Source organism: Silurus aristotelis (assembly GCF_946808225.1).
Source record: "Silurus aristotelis genome assembly, chromosome: 1".
NCBI classification, from domain to species: Eukaryota; Metazoa; Chordata; class Actinopteri; order Siluriformes; family Siluridae; genus Silurus; species Silurus aristotelis.
In genome coordinates this window covers 38,062,982-38,080,111 of record NC_139574.1, presented here as the reverse complement: position 1 = coordinate 38,080,111, position 17,130 = coordinate 38,062,982, and the positions used below count along the sequence as shown (strand labels likewise).

The 17,130-nt window shown below is 41.2% G+C and overlaps 1 protein-coding gene and 2 long non-coding RNA genes across 6 annotated transcripts in view; 1 reads left to right on the top strand and 2 right to left on the bottom strand.

The window, feature by feature from the left end:
* Nucleotides 1-17,130, top strand: part of LOC310723807 (uncharacterized protein) — a 544,801-nt gene that overhangs the window by 291,932 nt on the left and 235,739 nt on the right. The window lies entirely within an intron of this gene.
* LOC310725743 overlaps nucleotides 1-17,130 on the bottom strand; it is a 62,553-nt gene that overhangs the window by 23,058 nt on the left and 22,365 nt on the right. The gene's annotated exons all lie outside the window — the stretch shown is intronic.
* Nucleotides 8,176-16,903, bottom strand: LOC310725691. Its single transcript, XR_014533468.1, has 3 exons — nucleotides 16,750-16,903; nucleotides 15,632-16,605; nucleotides 8,176-8,234 (listed from the first exon to the last, which is right to left on the bottom strand). It is a non-coding gene; the product is annotated as an uncharacterized lncRNA (long non-coding RNA).

The following is a 17,130-nucleotide window of genomic DNA, read 5'->3' as shown; positions in this document are numbered from 1 at the left end:
ACATGGCACATTCGAAAGAACCTCAGTAGAGTCTCTAGGTATGGGACTGATCTATATAAGATTTTCGTATATGTCCCTAACTGGCAAGAAGGGATGAACCTACCTAGAATACAACTTAGTTTTAGATACAAGAACCCCATCTATCTCTCCAATTCAAAAGCCCCAATTTGTGTTAGATGCACTGAAAGGATCAACGTAACATCAGTAAAGCAATATGCAGAAACTACAAATATTCAGCCAAACCTTAACCTGTACAGACAATGGCTGGAAGAGTCAGGACGTGCAGCAGTGCCTAACTCTACATGTATTGTATGCGACAGAAGATCTCGTCGCCCACCTCGTGTTATGCCAACAGTAGGGTTAGAGGCATGCGACAAAGAACCCTATGATACCACTCATCTCTGTCCAGCAATATGTTTATTGGGTTCAGCCGCTGAAAATTATGGAGCCGCATGGATGCGCTCCCGTAGTGCTTCATGCGAATATCAACCCCTAGCCACACTCAGTAATGATGACTTGCGGGTGATTGTGCACCCAGAACAAACTTTCCCATTGTGCCTTCGCGCAAAAGGAGTAATTACTGTAGGTTCATTACCTGACAAGGCATGTGTACAACAGATTGACGCAACGTTCCACATACTTAACTTAAGACAGTCTTGTAATTCCTCCACACAAAAATGTGACATTAATGCACGTAGACAGTTTCATGTCCCGAACTTGAGGATGGGCACACTGCCCTTAGCGGACATATTTTGGTTCTGTGGAGGAAGTGAAGTGCTGCAGGTTCTACCTAGCCTGTGGCATGGTCTTTGCGCTCCAATAGTTCTAGAAGGACGTCTCATTGTTATGGCGGTAAATGAGACCCGCTTAAATGACCTGTTTAGGTCAAGACGACGTCGGGATGCTCCTCAGGGTAACATTGCACAGACCATTTTATCTAGTATCGTGAACGACTATAGGGATAAATATCTCACGGTCACTAATAAATCTAGGTTACCCTCATGGGGCCCGGATCCTGAGATCTATATAAGTTGGAAGGGCACACCAGTAGGTGTTCCAGCTGAATTTGCCGCTCTAGACAAGGGTGCCTCCAAGGCATTGACAATGTTTCTCCCTTGGATCCAGATAGATCGCAATATGGCCTGGATAAATTATATTTGGTACAACCAACAACGTTTTATCAATCACACAATTGAAGCCTTGAAACTGATATCGGAACAACTTCATGCCACTACACTAATGGCTGTGCAGAATAGGTTCGCGATTGACAAAATGCTTGGCCCAGACCAAGGTGTATGCCATCTTATTGGGGAGGACTGTTGCGCGGTTATTCCTCTCCACACTGGCTCTGCAGGTCCGCTACACGCTCTACTGGACCGTATGGTGAAAGCTCGTGATGAGATGGTCTCCAATAATGCGAAGGAATCTGCTCTGTCCAGCTGGCTAAGTTGGCTTTTTTCTTCGAGCTGGTTGGCGGGACTGGTGCGCATTGGAACTACACTTGCCATTATTCTTGCAGCCGTGGCATGTTTTGTTTGCTGTGGAATTCCTTGTCTTCGTGCTCTTATCAGCAAGACTGTGCACTCACTGTTCGGACAATATGTACAGTTCCCAATGTCTGCTGTCACAGAGCAGGAATTTCCTGTAGATCACATCTATGCTGCCATGGACCATGATGTCTATGTGGACATGAATGCGAGGCTTTTTGCCCTGTGCGAAGGACACAAATAACTTTCCCCAGACATATCCTTTTTACTATGTATATATATATATATATATCTAACTAACCATCTATTTATCCGTGTTTGATTACTGCTCTCGATAATAATGACATGCTCACTGAGTCTTCCTTCTATATTTCCACTTTTAGGAAAACTGCTTCGGATGCTTGCTGTCTTAATTCTGTTGTATGAACCATGTTGTTGTTGTGAGTTCTCCATGTTGTGTGCAGGAACATGGCCGCTGGTGAACCCAGGTGGCTACAGCCGAATCTGCGGCTGTTTCCTGGTGTGTGCGCATTCACTGACACGTGTTATGAGGGATATCGCTTCGCCTTCGACACATTCAGGGGTCCCTGTGAAGCGTGTGATGCCCTCGCCTTTGACCGTCAGACACATTGCTTGTGGTGCCAGGGCTGTGACGACTGTCCTTTGGGAGACCGGTGCTATGATGGACCCCGTGATTGGTTCGGTTTTCCTCCACAAAGGGATGATTTTGTTTGGGAAACAGATGAGGACCAGCGTAGACCAGTGACCGCCATTATGCGCCACGCTAACATGTTTTCTCCGGAGGGAATGTGGTTAGACTCCATTCAGAACTCTGTTTATGATCTTCCTGGTGGACTACAGCTGGTCACCCGTGTATTCACTATGCGTCGTGCTATCTCCCTGGCCGAATCATTTGGAGCTCTTTCCTTCTCAACAAGAGCTCGTAACACCCATAGTTTCCTGCTCACGACCTTCGTCATGCAACGCACTACTGTGACATTCTACACCATTACCTTAGGAGGCTATGTTCTGTGGACAACGGAACCAGCCAAACATCGGAACTGGCACTGTCGCCCTAACCTGGTTCGCAGATGCCGCATGCGTGCTATAGATTCAGAAATAATCTCAATGCAGGGTAGACGTTCCCGCTTAAAATGGTACTACGCTGTGTGGTTCGCGATACAGACTGGTCGCCGTATAACTGCTCCCTTACCACATTGGATAAAGCGGTTGTCACCTGTCCCATAGCTCTACCAAATTTATTCGGACTATATTGTTTCGTTTTCATTTTAGTTCTATTTCACATGTCTCATATTGAAAGCTGCATGTACAATCACGACTGAGGATGACCTTGGTGATGATTCTTCCACTGTCGCGCCACTGGCGGGCAGAGTGGGAATTTTCCCTGGCACTTGACTGTCTACAGGGTTTTTCGCCCACTCCTAGTTCATCAATGTTGTGATTAGGCACGGCCCTTGCATTTAGAGGGTGGGAGTAATGTCGATCTATTGTTTGTTAATTTATCTTTCCTGTCTTTGCGTTTGCGATCGCTTATCTTTGTTTATTATTTTCCTTTGCGTTTATTTACGTTTATTATTTTCGCTTATTTTTCCAATTTTAAATGGCTTGATTTTTGTTCACCTTATTACACGATTCTACGTATGTTGTAGTCTTACACTGAATATTATTCATAATATTATCACTCAATTTGATTACAACACTGGTGTTGATAGCTTCTGGGTATTCATGAGTACTAGGTTCCTTTTATTGAGTTGATGTTTCAATGGTGTAAGTGGATTGTTTAAAGTGTGTACTTGTGATCATTTTACTTTTGATTACCGTGGATATTAAGCCTTAATGGACTTTTCCAACACATTCACGTGGATATAAACACACGAGTACCTGGTAAAGTGCTAGTAACCTCTTCCAGGGCTCCAACAAGACCCCCTGCGATACGTAAAGTATCTGGGTCAGAAGAAAACAACATGTGCCAAAGAACACAAAAGACTATTTACTTTGGTTTTACTATTGCATTACATGATATGTATGATTGGTAACAGGTTATCACGGAAGTAAGCGGAATGTGAGACTATGAAGTCTCAGAGGGGGGAGTAATGTCGAGAAATAATTTTAATCAACCTTATCTAGCGTATGTTATAATCAAACTAACATTAATCCAACAAAAAAAATAACCTAAATCAAATATAGAACTTATTAGATACAATAGAAGTAGTTTTGATAACACCTATTTAACTATATGTTAATCAAGTCTTTATTTACACCAAGTATAAAATAGTAATAATAAGATATTTACATGTGTGAGTAGGATAGATTCTCTGACTGAATGTTATAAGTGTGTGGAATAGATAAAGAAGGACAGAAAACGACCTTGAGGGAGTTTTAAGCATTTTTATTGGGATAGCAAGGCGGGTGGGCTGCTGCAGCTGCAGGAGACATGAAGGAGTAGCTTGGCCCAAGGCCGGGTGAAGGCACAGGAGCACGTTGGTTTGGCGCAGGAGATGTAGGGGAATAATCATTGGGAGACCAGTGTGAGGGATAGGGAGAAAACGGTGGGGGACAGGAGCCTTCACTGCAGTTGTCATCATAAGCTCGATAGCGGGTAGCAGAGAGATCAGGAGAGGTCTGTGTGCCCATGTTGCGCGTAGCAGTGCTCTGCACTATGCGAGGAGGCAGATAGGGATTCGCTGGAACAGTTAGGCCAGAGAGTTGTTCAAGGAAATAAGCAAACTCAGCAGCAAGTGAGGAGAGCTGGAACTGGCGGTATTGTCTGCGAAGAAGACCCATTGGAGATAGTCCAGAACGTTTGCGTGGCGGAACTGAGCAAAAGAGACCAACAGAGATAAGATGTTAGACAGGGTAACATCACGGTGACTGCTAGGTGTAGGCAAAGGATAACACACATTCAAGAGAAAATTCTATATACTATGCAACAATCGGTTCAGAATGCACAATTAAAATATAACCTGGGCACTTGCAGCTATCAAATAAAATAATATAATCAAGCACATGTATACAGACAATCTAATACACTGAGATAACTCAATTCAATAAATGTAGAATAGCAAACAGCATTATAAAAAGAGTAAAGCATAACACTTACCCATTGCAGGTGCAGGAAGACAAAATAGGCCGCAAAAATGGTGTTCACACTTGGAGGACTGAAAACAGCGTATGGTTGGATCCAGAAAAATAAGGACTTTATACTCACTTATTTTTTTTATATAAAATCAAGGAAAAGGCCGAATATAAGGGGAATTGGGAAAAAACAGGAACTCCAAATATGGTGGTGTTTGGAGGAATAAGCAACAAGGTCAAAGATAAGGGGAATTGAAAAAAAGAGGGCAAGATCGGAAAATAAGGGCAATTACTCAAGGTGAAGAAATTAGAAAAAATAGAAAGATACGGTGGCTACAGAGTATAAATACAAGCGTGAAACAGACAGTACTTGTACTTCCTCACTTTGGCGTGCTCTATCATTTTTGATGTGCTGTTCATTTTGATGTGAGGTACCCATCTTCTATTGAGCTCATTGGAACGTGTATGGAATAAAGAAGTTTGCTTTTACTCATCTGAGACTGAGGATCCTTCATTGGCAGTTTGTGTCTATTATATTTAAGTTTTTCTAGAGTTGGCTGAGCATTATTGGGAATCTTCTAAACAAAAGAATCCACCCTCGATGTGTCGCCTCAGAGACGGGCTCTGAGTTCCGACATGTCCTTAAAGAAAAGGAATTTGACAGAAACTGAAGTTGAGGTATTTTCTTGCAGCTTTAGTGCTTTGTTCATTTTGAGCTCTGAAAGCAATATAGCTGACAGTTAATGTGGGGCAGAACCTGATTCACTTAAACATCTGTACTTTATAATTAATCACATGGATTGGCACAAGAAAGTGGATGATCTTTCAGCAGTTATTCTGACAGGGTTAACACTGGATTCATCTCACAACACCTGAACACTACTGCTGGATGGAGCAGCGGGTGCGTGCACGAGCGGCGGTTGGTGAATGGAGGGTGGAGCCGGGGGGAAACGAGCGGTGAGAAGCAGATCTGTGGCTGATGGGACTAATCAGTGTGTTCTGTTTTAGTGACTGGTGATGAGGAGAAAAAGGAGAAAGACACCGAGCAGAGCTGCGCACGTGTGTGTGTGTGTGTGTGAGAAGTGCAAAACAGATGAACAAATCCGAGAACACAAGTCAGACAAACCGGAAAATGTAGGTATAGTTTGTGAATGTTAACTTACCGATCATTGGACAAGACACCTGTCAGTCAAGATATACAGGTGAATGACAGGTGTATTCCATCAGACAAACCGGAAAAGGTAGGTATAGTTTTGTTTCCTTTGCAGACTTTCCTAAAGCCCCTAAATTAATAATGGTCATAGTGACATTGGTAAAATTGCATAAATGTTATAATATCTGATAGCCATTAGAGGGCACTCTCGTGCTGCATGTGGGTGTGTTTGCAGTGTGCAGAGTAAACGAGTAAAAAACGCTGTGCAGTCATGTCTCCGGTTCTTTCTGCGCATGCTCCGAACTTAATGGGATAATATGTGTTTTATAGCATAATGATGCAAACATACCATATTTACATTCATCACATTACTGTGCTGGAAAACAATACAAATTAAATAAAAAAGAAGAAGAAGCGTAGAAGAAGAAAAGCGGGACAAAGACAGAGGTAATGAGATGTAATGAATGGTGATGATCATATAAATAAACTCAGTTTAGTAAAAGTTTGTATACAAACTTTATTTTGGTCCAGTTTTTAAAGTTTATTTTAAAAGGTATAAATAGTGTAATAAGTGGACAAGAAATATGAGTTGTTCATGTCACACAGATTTTTTATTTATTTTTTTATTTCAATTCAGTGTCATTACAAAATAGGTTTAAATTTGTAGAGATTTTATTTGGCCAAACATATCGGACAAAAGAAATCAGCAACATATATTGGTCATCCTGTATCATTCGACCTCTAGGTGTGAGTTTAAATGATATGCTCAGTTGTATGTATGAGATAATTGTAGTCTGGACGGTGAGACGCCACTAAGCGTTAATATTATAATAATTACACTGATCTATTAGAGACGCTTATCAGAAAAGTCCGAATCAAATCCACTCACAAGTGCAGCAGATTCATGTGATGTGAAATAAAGTCCTAATGGCAGCAGCATTATACAGTCATATATATATTTCTATAAAAGAGCTCTGATACGGATTTCAGTCTTTAAGAAGAACATCTTCAGAGGGGTTTTTCTCGTCCTGGTATCATAAGTGTAGATAAACATAGGTTGTGTTTAATTGACAGCCCTGATGAGGTCTGATGACCTGAAGAGGGTGGAGCTGAGACTTCAGACAGCAGACGGACTTCTGAGGAGAAACATCAGCATCACACGAGAGGTTAGAGGTCACCCAAACTGTAATTAATCCTGGAGGAATTAAGTGTGATTAGAGAGATAGCGATTTAAATGTGTTTATGCAGCTGTGTGTGTGTGTGTGTGTGTGTGTGTGTGTGTGTGTGTGTGTGTGTGTGTGTTACTGCAGTTATGATAATAATAAGAATTATAAGTATTGGGGGCTGTTATGAATTGTTTAAATCTTCCCTCTACCTCTCCTTTATTAGTGTAGTTACTGATAGAAAAAGTGAAAATCTTTTTAAAACAACTTTCATGCAAAACATCTTGTGGCTTAATTAGATGAGATTTGCCTCTGGTTTGAGATTTTACTCGACTTATGTTTTTGCTGAACTTTTTCTACACTTAAAAGCCAAAAAAAATATCATTGACACTTTTCTTTCATGTGAACAAGCTTTTTTTTTTCACAAGACTTTGTCTTACACTTCCAGTGACTGTACCTGAAGCAGAAAGAAGCTTTTTAAAACTGAAACTAATCAAATGATACCTGAGATCCACCATGTCACAAGAGCACCTCAGCAGCCTCGCTGTCATAAACATCAACCATACAAGTGCTGGTCAGATTTGCAACGATGATGTAATTGATGACTTTGCAACAAACAAAGCAAGAAAGATCTGTTTTTAGGAAAATGACTTTGTAGTGAAAAATGTATTTAATTTGTTTGTTGTGTGAATTGCCAATTTATTATTATTTATTTTCATATTGTATTTATGTATTTATTTGTAAATGTATTTACTGTAAAGATAAAGTAAGTGCAGATTGATGTTAGTTATTTATCTTTTTAGGTGGCAGCAGGATGGGAGCAGGTCATGACGTGGAAAGGAGACTCTCTGCTTGCAGGCTTCCTGTGACGTAGCTTCCTGTGTTTGACTGTGTTTTTAAACAAACTTTACTATTTATCTCTCCTTTTTTGTGTGTCTGCCTTTGAGCACAGGTGAGGACTCATTCGATGCCCAGCTGCGAGAGCAGAAAGCGGCGCTGGAAACATCCCGGGCGGACGCTCACTCGTCCCAGGTAAATTCCCGGGTTGAATCTAACGCTCCCAGCACCTCAACTCCGCGTGTTTCTCTGCCCAGGCCCACGGACCCTGGAAGCTGCAGCAGCGGAAGACACGAGCCAAGCCCCGGTCAAGGACGTCTCCCCCACCACCACCACCGGCCTTCGAGATCTCGACCGAGAACCGCTTTGCCCCTCTCCGCGAGACGGAACGCCATACTGTGATTCTTGGAGATTCCATCGTCCGGCATGTCCGCGCTACCGGAGACAAAGGTAAGGTGCACACTCGCTGTTTTCCTGGTGCTCGTGTTCTCGATGTCGCTGCGCAGGTACCCGCAATCCTGTCATTCCGATTCAAATCAGTCCGATTGAAAGATTTAGCGGTGGACTTTTTACATGAGACGTTATCTAAGCTGATGTGATGTTCACAATCACGACTTTGTGACGTGCACTTTGTGTATATTTTCTGAAAGGAATGATAAATGAGCCGATTCAAGATCTGATACGGATGCCAGGTGAAGTGGAGGTGGAGATTTGAGGAAGCACATTTTGTCCCTCAAGTATTGGGTCTTTAACACATTAATCGTGTTAACGCATTTGCATGGCAGAATTTTTATTTAGTTCGGTTTATAAAAAGGTTCATGTCATGAATCCCTTTTGTGTGAGTATTTTTTATTTATTTTTTTGTCCGAATCTTGATGTTATTGTTAAAATAATTATGGGAGTCACGTGATTAAGGAATGAATGATATGGACCAGAAGAGATGAGGGTGAGCTACTCATTCTGTTTATCATCATTTGTCCTTTAGCTGCCTTGTCATATTTTCATTATTGGAACTAATGTCAGAGTTCGTGTATGTAGACGTGTGTATGGGTATCTGCTTATTGGAAATGTGCCATTTTATATTATTTCTGATCAAAGGAACGAAATGATCTAAAGAACCAAGTCACTGAAATGATGCCATCTTCCAATCACTAGCAGTGATCAGTAATACTGATGAGTGCCATACGGGGGCACTAATGCTTCGAGTAATACCAGGGAACGGATCAACGAATAAAAGAATGCTCTTAGCATGGAACACGATGCATTTGTGGCCTGTACACAATAAGAAAGACGAAAGACAAGAAACAAACAGCAATAATCAATAGACTGGAAAGCTTACCGAACAAAAGTCCAGCAGGGGGCGCTCGCCTCTAACCCGGGTGTGTGTTTCTACAGAGAAACACTACAGGAGCTCATGTAGAGTCGCGCCGTCACCATCTCTGTGACGTAGCATCCCTGTTTGGTGCAACAATCTTTTTAATCCACCAATGAAACGTCATAGTCAAATGTCATGCTGTCATAGTAACATGCAAACATTGTAAGTCCACTATTGAATCGAAGGCCGTTGTTGAGACCAGACGTTTGTTTACTGCAGTAGGAATGTTCACTTTAAAACTGCAACAACATACAGAAATATTGCATTCTCATTTCTTCAATTACACTAAATATTGACAAATATATATTCTGTATATGTTCTAGATCTGTATTGAGCAAGTATAAGAGAGAACATTAAATATGTCAAATGTAGTGACAGACATTTTCACGTTGTTCTAATCAACAGTATTCGGGGACCTACGTTTCTGTGGTGGTGAACATGATTGCGAGTTCTCCAGAAGAACAAATGCTGGTAATGTACAGTTCAAACACACACTGTTTTTCACACAGAATAAACTAAAGCCCATCACTTCCTCATCACCTAAACACACTGTTCATTTAGATTTTACTTACGGCAGCCAAACGGCCTCATTTTGTAAACCCCTTGATCACTTACTCTGTCTTTAAGGGAACTAAACGAAGAGGAATGAATGAAAAGTGGTATCCAATCTGCGATATTATTGGGGACCTGATTATGGTTCAGAACGATCTATAAAACATAACTGACTACTGAAATCAGATTGTCAAAATGTCCATATAGAGGAATGTGAGCGCAACTGGCAACCGCTCTAAAAGGACCCGGCTCTGATTTGATTAAACAGAGTGAAGGTTATTCATGAAGTATATCAGAATTGTTCAAATCAATGAAACTCTATTTGAACGAAATCATTACTGAGTTTGGACCAAAATGATATCTGTATGCTAATGTGTGCTAATCAGGAAATACGTTCTACCTACCTTTCCTAGCCTGACTTTAAAATCCCACCCCTGTCTGGCCTGCACTTCCTCCCTCACTCTGCCCTGTCTTTCCCTCCTGCATTGCCTGAGTTTATCTCACCCACATTACTTCACCTACATTACCATACCTAACTGTGCTATATGTAATGAGGCACACAGGGACATGGTAGAGACTTGGAGGTTGTTCGATGTAGTTGTGAGAAAGGTCAGGGGTCATGTGTGTACCCTGGTGCTTTGAATTTGTCCCTGTGTGTCCTTTTATAGCTGCAAGTTTCAAATACTGTTTACGTTAACCTTCAAATAGCTTTAGCATTTTTGTGATTTTTATGCTAAACTTATATGCTGTTTGTGTTCCAGTATTATTACAGTGCTCCAGTACATGTGGTGCCTCCTCAGCAGTACTCAGTCCATCCCACAGGATTCAATACATGCTACACTGTACTCCCTGGACCTACTTCCCCAACAAATGGTAAGTTGATCATGCCTTTCCAGTCATCCTTACAAAAAGCCTGGTTTTCTTGTAGGATGTTATGATCCTCACAGCTTACATGTTGGTCTTTAATTGAAACTGATACTGTTCTTATTAGTGTCGGCTGCAGGGATGTTCTACTATAATGATCAGGCCGTGTACAACCAGACTCCATTCCCAATGGTCCCTCCACTGCAGCAACATCCATCTACCAAGAGGAAGAGGAAAACGGTGCGTGTGCTTACTCTTTGTTTCAGTACTGGTTCATTTACTGAGTATATGAGCCTCAATAATTTTTTTATTTTTTATTTTTGACTCGTCTAGTCTGTGATTTAATTGCTACTGTCTCTGTTGTCTACAGATGAACAGCTTGAGAGTTATTCAGTAAAATCCGCTGCATTAGATGGCGCTGAAAAGTCTACCTCTTCAGCTGAGCCCGGTCCTGCACAAGCCGTCACACCAAAGCCAGATAAAACAGAGCCTGTGCACGTGCCCCCAGAGGTTCCAGCTTCTGCTCTATTCACCATCGATGAGCCGAAACAGACACAGCTCCTCGTCCTGACGACTCCCGATCGCTCAGAGAGGTGAGATTAGGGCTTGTCGCTGTCGCTGCACTGGATTTTAATTGGTCAAAATCTTTTACAATGTGACTAAATTAAACGTGTAGTCCAGCATTTTCCAACATGTTTTAATTAAGACGTATTGCAAATTGTTAAACTGTTGTGCATGTTAAACGGTGTTGACTACAAAAGTAGCCTGAAAGAACAAATCCGTACTTTTAGAAATAAGACCCGTACTTTTTAAATACGTTTTCTACAAATAAAAGAATTAGACATCTTTAAATTTCAATATGCAATATTATCTTTTGGTAATGGCGTATAAAAATCTCACATAATCCTTCCTTTTTCCCACAACTGACCTTCGACTTTCATTGTAATCGAGTCATGAGTAACGTTTTCTGCTCGTCTCAATAAACTAGGAGGCATGTTAGCTCTTGGTTGTAGTTATTGCACATGGACTACAAATACTGTAGATATAAACTGAGGTGCCAACACTGGAGTATTTCTTTAAATAACTATATATAAAGATAGAAATGCTGTCGTTCACTTCGGTGAATGTGTGAAACCTACATTTACACTACAAATTCACAGTAATCCTGGTGTTTTATTATTAATTGGGTGTGTTTGTGTGTTAGGATAAGCCAGAGCTCGCTTTCCAGCAGTCTGACTTTGACCTTGAGCCAGTCTCAACCACAGTCGAGAATTCCAGTGTGTCTCCTGTGATTGTGGAGCATCTGGCTTCAGCAGAAACACCAGCAGATGAGATCGAAGCGCAGGAAGCCGAGCCGCCGAAGAACGAACCCGAGCCCAGCTCTGAGGATGAAATGCACAGTGAGACCTACTTCTTCTGACTCGCACACTTCATCATGTTTTTCACTACTTTTCATGTCTGCTTTTGCTCGTTCCTTTCTCAGAGCCAGAGATGGAGAATAAGAGGATACAATATAGTAGAAACTTTCTTTTGAGCATCCAGTTCATGCCTGATTGTATGCAGAAGCCAGAGGGGCTTCCATCCATACCTGATGTGGTGCTACACAAGGTAAGCCTCCTGACATGTGGGCTTTATTTTAACTTTAAAACCAAATAAGGAATATTGTTTCACAGATCATTGCTTCACTCTCTGCTTTTACAGTGTAACCAAAATAAGTTGCCACCGGACCCACAGGGGCTCAGCTCCAGAGACTCAAATATCTCAAATATTCCAGCAGGAATAAAAATATAATATAATGTGTGTGTGTGTGTGTGTGTGTGTGTGTGCGCGTCACAGTCTTGGCTTTCTGGCTTTGCTTCGCCATCTAGCAGCGTCGTCTCGAGCTCGTGCCTCAATTTTTTGCTAGCGTAACAAAGCAAAAAAATCGACCGAGTGACCGCTCGTACCTCGGAAAACTTGTACATTGATGCACTCGTAGGTCAAAGTACCACTGTAGCTGTGAAAGGAAGGAGGAAGACAGTGAACACTTGGTCAGCTACTGTTTAGATACAAGCCGTTGTAGCGCGTTGATTCTGGGTGAAGGGAGAGCTCGCTAACTCCAGTTGCAACAAAAATCATATAAGCACAGACAGGTTTCCAAAACTCCTGCTTTTTATTTTTGTTTGCAACAGTGTTACGGGTTAGTCAAAGAAATTTAGAAATGAGTATCAGAAAATAATAAGGACTTATTCCTCGGTCTCCACACACGCAGTAATAGCGGAAGTATGCAGTGCCGGTCTTTTCCCAAAATACCGCTATGCTCCTAATAGAAGCGCAACATATTTCACCCGTTACACCGCGTGTAACGTGTCTTTTGTTAAAGCCTGTGTAAAGAACATTAGTGTAGAGACCTGTGGCTTATAGACAGGTGCGTCTTATTTATGTTAAAAATACAAATATTTGTAAAATTCAGTGGGCTTATATAAGGGTGCGCTTTATAGTCCAGAAATTACGGTACATTTTTTTGTGCCAGGTTTATAAGAAGCATTGTTATTTAAACTGAATTGTGTTTGTGTGTAGTTACCAGCAGATGATAAGATTTATTTGGGACGGAATTTCGGGGGACGACGGCTGAACTGGAAGAACGGCTGCAATGGAGAAACTAGCGCTAGAGCCACATCCGGAGCATCAGGTGAGTCTGTAGTGAATGTAGTCTGTGTCCTTTTTCAGCTCTCTCCTGTGTTCATGTTGTGAAATTATTAAAAGCAGGTTGTGATTGTAGGTGTTGTTGTTGAAACTTAATTCAGTTTAATGCATGAGCATTTTTAGTCATGACACATCATGTCTCTTGTGTTTCAGTAAAACTCGACACAGTGCCAGACTCGACTACAAACAAGCCTGCGCTATCAGAGGAGGAAATGGAGAAACGCTCTAAATCCATTATCGAGGAGTTTCTACACATAAATGATTACAAAGTAATGATCTCATGCAGTGTCTTATGATCACATTTAGTTGAATACACATCGGTTATTATCGTGTTACTGCGTCACATAATCGTGGTGGGTTCGTGTGCAGGAGGCCTTGCATTGCGTGGAGGAACTGGAGGAACTGGCGGGATGCTGTACGTTTTTGTTCGGGGTGGGTGTGGAGACCACGCTGGAGCGAAACCAGATCACACGTGACCACATGGGTCATCTGTTCCATCAGCTGCTGCAGGCTGGGATCCCCTCCACATCTCAGTTTTTTAAAGGGTGAGTGACATTCCTGCACCACACAGCTCCGTCTCCCACTGGCGCCAGAGACACTACTGTCTGCATCATGAGATGTCCACAGCTTGATGACATATTTACACCCAATGGGGTTATTGTTAGCATTATTATGAATACGCTTGCGTTTACATTTGGTCATTTTTTTGAGAATTTTATAAGAGAATCAGAATCCTTTATTAAGACTTTTGTCTGTGTTTTTTTTTGCTCTCTTTTCCCCCATTTTCTTACCGATCCTTGTTTACACAGGTTCTCAGAAACCCTCGAGATAGCAGATGATATGGCGATTGACATTCCTTATGTATGGCAGTACATAGCGGAGCTCGTTAATCCTGTGCTTCGGGAAGGAGGAATCTCTTTGAGAGAATTATTCATGTATTTACAGTTACATTTAAGACTATACATATACATTTTATGCTGGAAAGGAAGTTGGTGTTTGTTTTTAATTGTTGATTTCTTGTGAATTCCAGTGAATTTAGCAAACCACTACTTCCTGTGGCAAGAGCCGGCATATTATTTGCAGAAATATTGAACCTTCTCTGCAAACAAATGGTGAGCTGTGAGATCTTCTATAGAATATGACTGAAAAAAGGAAAGTGTTTTGTCATACTAGTTGAAAAAGGTTCTTTTTTGTTCAAGTCATTGCTGTGTTTTTCTTTAGAGCCAAAAGGAAGTGGAGGCCTTATGGAGGGACTCTAAACTGAGCTGGGCTGATTTTCTTCCTGAAACCGTGGATGGGAACAACTTCATTACTGAGCAGGTGAGCTGTTGGTTGCACACTAGATTTAGACTCCACTGGAAGATCTGGACCAAACAGGATCCAGTGGGCAGTAGATTTTCTACTACTTGAGTAATAATAATAGAAGAGCTGAGTAAAAGTGACAGCATAGTTATTTTATGAAATCATTTCGCTTGAAAATTGATTTGAAATACTATTGTTTATGTCTGATCTAATCGCTTGACTCGGCATATTTTTGGCTGGTTGTTACAGAGGGCTTTTAAAAATGTGCAATAATCAATATGGGTTAAAAATCATACAGTTATCAATTTCATTTGTTAGTATAAGAACATTGTCAGTGAACTCAAATGGCAGCTCGTCTGATCAGAAAAGAGAAAAGTGTTTGTGTTTGTGCTGTAAAAAGCAGTGTGTTGGTGGGTAGACTTGATCCAGTTTTATTTCTAAACCAGCACAAATGTTGCATTTAAGAAGAACATCTTCAGAGGGTTTTTTCTCGTCCTGGTATCATAAGTGTAGATAAACATAGGTTGTGTTTAATTGACAGCCCTGATAAGGTCTGATGACCTGAAGAGGGTGGAGCTGAGACTTCAGACAGCAGACGGACTTCTGAGGAGGAACATCAGCACCACACGAGAGGTTAGAGGTCACCCAACCTGTAATTAATCCTGGAGAAATTAAGTGTGATTAGAGAGATAGTGATTTAAGTGTGTGTGTGTGTGTGTGTGTGTGTGTGTGTGTGTGTGTGTGTGTGTGTGTGTGTGTGTGTGTGTACTAAAAAATTTATTTAATTTGTTTGTTGTGTGAATTGCCAATTGATTATTATTTATTTTTATATTTTATTTATGTATTTATTTGTAAATGTATTTACTGTAAATTCTTATTAAAGATAAAGTAAGTGCAGATTGTTGTTATTTATTTATATTTTTAGGTGGCAGCAGGATGGGGGCAGATCATGACGTAGATGAAACCATGGATGAAATCTCCGCGAGACGGAACGTCATACTGTGATTCTTGGAGATTCCATCGTCCGGCATGTCCGCGCTACCGGAGACAAAGGTAAGGTGCACACTCGCTGTTTTCCTGGTGCTCGTGTTTTCGATGTCGCTGCGCAGGTACCCACGATCCTGAACGAGAACTTCGCAGCGGTTGTTCTTCATGCCGGAACGAACGACACCCGGCTGAGGCAAACAGAGATCTTAAAGAGGGATTTCAGGATCCTGGTGGAGACGGTACGCAGCACATCACCCACAACGAGGATCATAGTGTCAGGACCTCTTCCCACTTACCAGCGAGGGGCTGAGAAGTTTAGTAGACTCTTTGCACTAAATGAATGGTTACAGTCATGGTGTCGAGAGCACAAACTTCTCTTTATTAATAACTGGAACTGTTTCTGGAAGTGTCCGAGGTTCTTCCGCCCTGATGGCCTGCACCCCAGCAGAGTTGGAGCAGCAGTGCTATCAGATAACATCTCTAGGATACTTCACACCATCTGACTGGTAAGACATCAGGAAATTTACGACTATGAGAACATTTATACAACAAACCAAATAGTTACAAGTTCACACACAGCCCAGTTTATAGAAACCGTATCTATTCCTCATGTAGTAAAACCAAGAATTAAATACACAAGATCCAGAAATAATCTTATTGCAGTTAAAACTGAAAAATGCCAGATAAACAAACACCAAAAAGTTCCAAAGTTTGGTCCTTTAAACATTAGATCACTTGCACCCAAAGCACTGATTGTAAATGAGATGGGGGGGGCCTGAAACCTGACCGAAACTCTTCAGAGATATTGTTTTCTTGTAAGTGGGAACAGAACTGGGCAGCGACAATCTTTTCTAAAATCTTAGAGATAAATGGGAGATTTAAAATGGGTCTGTAATTTGATAGCGTGTTTGGATCCAAATTAGGTTTCATAATGAGGGGCTTAATAACTGCTAACTTGAGGGATTTATGGACGTGACCTAAAGATTTAGCTTTAGGTCAAGTCCATAACACTGTTCCAGAGTTTAGCTCCTAAACTCTGGAATAGTCTTCCTGACAGTGTTCGGGGCTCAGACACACTCTCCCAGTTTAAGTGCAGATTAAAAACTTAAATTTAAATTACATTTTTTTTTTACTGTTTATTCTTTATTTTTTACTGATTATCCTTCTGTATCCTTTCCATGTATCTATCCAGTCTTTTAACATGCTACAATCCTTCACGTTCCCTGAGATCTCAAAACTCTTAAAAACATATCTTTTTATCAAAGCCTACACATAACATACGTCTCACATCATAACCTTGTGCTTCAGAACATCTGATCACATGCACATTATCAACTTGTGCTGTTAATATCATGAACAGCAGCTACGCTAATTTCTCTCCACTGCTTCTCTTTCTCTCCCCGTCCCGAAGCTTCCTGAGGTTTGGCCATAACCATAAAGACTGTATAAGACTGTAGAAAGAACATTACTTATAATCTTATACTCCAGTGCTCATGTTAGGTCTCACTCTCCAGTGTTCTCTATTAATAAAAGATTCATGATCACACTCTTGATGTCACTCAAATGAGGATGGGTTCCCCTTTTGAGTCTGGTTCCTCTTAAGGTTTCTTCCTCACTACATCTAAGGGA